Here is a 2,777-nt window from a genome sequence, read left to right as displayed (position 1 = left end):
TCTTTCCCTCCTCCACATCTGTGTAGGTTTTATCTTGCCCCTCAAAGCACTGACACAGGTTTGAATAGCCAACGGCTACGGAAGAGTAAGGCTGCCAACTCCTTGTTCCTGCCCCTCTGATGAAGTCTACAGCCCTTGCCAGCAGGAGCCAGATGCTTTAGTGAAAAGGGCAGGCTTAGCACCGGCTCGTGTTTGCCGGCCTCTGAAGCCAAACCCTCCGCTTCTGCACTGAGGTGTGAATCAGTGATCCCTGCGGCCAGTCCTGTGGGGGAGGAGAAATGGCTGCTGCCAGCGGGGTGATGACAAACAACTGGGTGGCAGTGACTGCTTATTCCACAACAGCCATTTGCTAGCTAAACGTTTATCTGTGGCCTTAGTTATGGGACCAAATAAGCCCATCCAACCCTCTAGCGCTGTCTACGACAGCTACCATTCTGCCCAGTGCCCAAAAGGCACACCTGCCCAGGGGTCTCTCCCACTGATGCACAAACCAGTACGGGTTCTCCAGTGACAGGGACTGCTGGCTCTGCCAGCCTGTCTGTTGTGATGAAACGTATTTCCAGACTGATGCAATGCTGTGCTGGCTATCTCACCTGACCTAAACAACTGCTAACTGGGTCTGGAAATAAGTCCAGGCTCTGCAGCATGCAGCAGCCAGTAGTTAAACAGTGGGCATTGGCTGGTAAAACCTTAAAAAGTCTTAATGTCTTCTGAAGAGATTAGGAAAAACCTGGCCTCAATACTTGACTAATGAAATGATTGAAAAATGCTGCATCTCTGTGTGAACAAAGCCTGTTTTTTTTCAGTGTGGTGCCATAAAACAAAATTGTTTGTGCCTATGTATCACCTGCCTATATTTTATTATTTACACAGTATAGTTCACTGCATATATATATACACTTAACTGATTCTTTAAAACACCGGACTGCGTCTCCCCCTAAACCTTTCTTTTTGTAGAGTAACCATTTCCTGAAAACAGAAAGCCTCACCTTTTGAGGGGAGAGGGGAATAATCTTTTTTACCTCTGTGAGTTAAAGGGACTCACCAGCTACACAAGATGGCTACAGTAAGAAAGGATGCAGATGCCTTCTTTTTCCCTTTCAGGGCATAACCAAAGGGAAATGAATATCTCGATCTACCCATTCCCTCCTCTTCTGAGCAACGGTCAGAAACCTGAAGTGAAAACCGAGTAAAAAGCCCAATTCTTTACTGTGCAGTCAATTCCAGACCTGAGCTACACTGCAAGGCAGTCAGTAGGCTGAAGCAACAAGCTGATTTGAACAGCATAGCTTTTTTTTCTTTTTCCCTTTTTTCCCCTTCCTTCACCTCCTCGCATTAATTTCTTTCACCTTTTATTTGGCTCAATATGGTCCTAAAACAGACGTGACTGCCTAGCCAAGGACAATTTAGCCATGTAATTTGTTTGAAAAATGGAGGTTTGGGATTCATCTTGCAAGGGAAGCAGCCTTGAGACACCAAAGGATTCACTTTACAGCTTTTGCTCCCCAGATGAATGGACAATGCCAGCTGCGATGCACCGCTGCTCAGAGCAGTGGGCACGCTGGAAGCACTAGTGTGACACCTCCCCGGCTGAGGCTGAATCTTGCTAAAGGTGAATGAAATTCTGTGTATTGTTCAGTGTAATCACTGCTCTGTGCAACAGGCTGCACAACACAAAGGAGGGCAATCATTTATCCGTATACGATTTATCTTCCAGAGCTGTTCTTTAATGGCTATGCTATGTGTGAGAAAGATCAGCACTGAGCTTCCCAGAAGTGACAATTCTGCAACGCTCATAATGAGCGAAGGCTCCGATTCCGGGTGTCTCTGAATCTACCAGACTGCCTCTCTCCAGAGCAGGGGGAAGGGGTAATCCTGTAATAGATGTGAAACTGTATTAGAAATGGAACACAGAAACCCTTCAGGGCTGTAAACCCTGGACCCATGGAGAAGTATGAATCTGAAGCTTATGGAGTAGACCTGGCTGGCATAAACTGACAATATTCCACAAGAGTCACTGGTATTGTATCAGTGATGTCGGATGAACGTTTGGCTTACACATATGATCACTCTTGCTTAGAGTCCAGAAAAATCATTACGTCTTGGCTGAACATTGCTTTCATTATTTACACGAAGAACACAGATGAACAACATGCAATAACCTGTGCTGGCAGCACCTTGATCTCCCATTAAGTTGGGAGATACCTGATACCTCCTGCGGTAGCTCTAGCTTCTGATTTCGTGTCCCTCGCAATGTCTTAAGTCCTCCCTTCCCTCGCTTCACCTTCTCCTCCATCATTCCCTCTGCTCCTTTCCACACTTTTCAGTGGCTAAGTGCACGGTGGCAGCGTGCTGTGTGTGTCTTGCTCCAAGTCACGCAGGTTCTCACTGGCCAGTGGCAAGCCAAACAAGACAACTGTTTTGCTCAGTGGTCACTCTAATGTGGTGCTTTCTTTTTCCTGAAGTTTTGGAATTAATGCCAAGTTAATGCCTTTCACACCTCTATTAAATTCGACTGAAACTGGCAAATGAATTTGAAGTTACTGGCAGGGGAGTGGGGAGAGCAGCTGGGGGATGAAGGTAGAGAATGAACACGTAAATCCCTCTCTTGCAATCAGGCTGAAAGCAGAAGTAGGTGGGAAAGACAAGGTAGTAAGGAAATCAGCTGGAAAATACAAAACTGGAAAAAAACAAGGGGAAATGACAACAGTAATTCAGATGGTGTTAACTGCACAGTAAACAGTGCATCTCTGTAACTGAGCCAGTCAGCTAGGTCT

At 46.1% G+C, this 2,777-nt stretch overlaps 1 protein-coding gene across 1 annotated transcript in view; it reads right to left on the bottom strand.

Annotated features, from left to right (window-relative positions):
- Positions 1-2,777, bottom strand: part of ALK (anaplastic lymphoma receptor tyrosine kinase) — a gene marked incomplete at its 5' end in the record, with an annotated part of 57,375 nt that overhangs the window by 7,731 nt on the left and 46,867 nt on the right. The gene's annotated exons all lie outside the window — the stretch shown is intronic.

Source organism: Fulmarus glacialis, unplaced genomic scaffold (assembly GCF_000690835.1).
Source record: "Fulmarus glacialis isolate BGI_N327 unplaced genomic scaffold, ASM69083v1 scaffold14390, whole genome shotgun sequence".
NCBI classification, from domain to species: domain Eukaryota; kingdom Metazoa; phylum Chordata; class Aves; order Procellariiformes; family Procellariidae; genus Fulmarus; species Fulmarus glacialis.
This window is presented reverse-complemented; position numbering and strand designations above follow the sequence as displayed.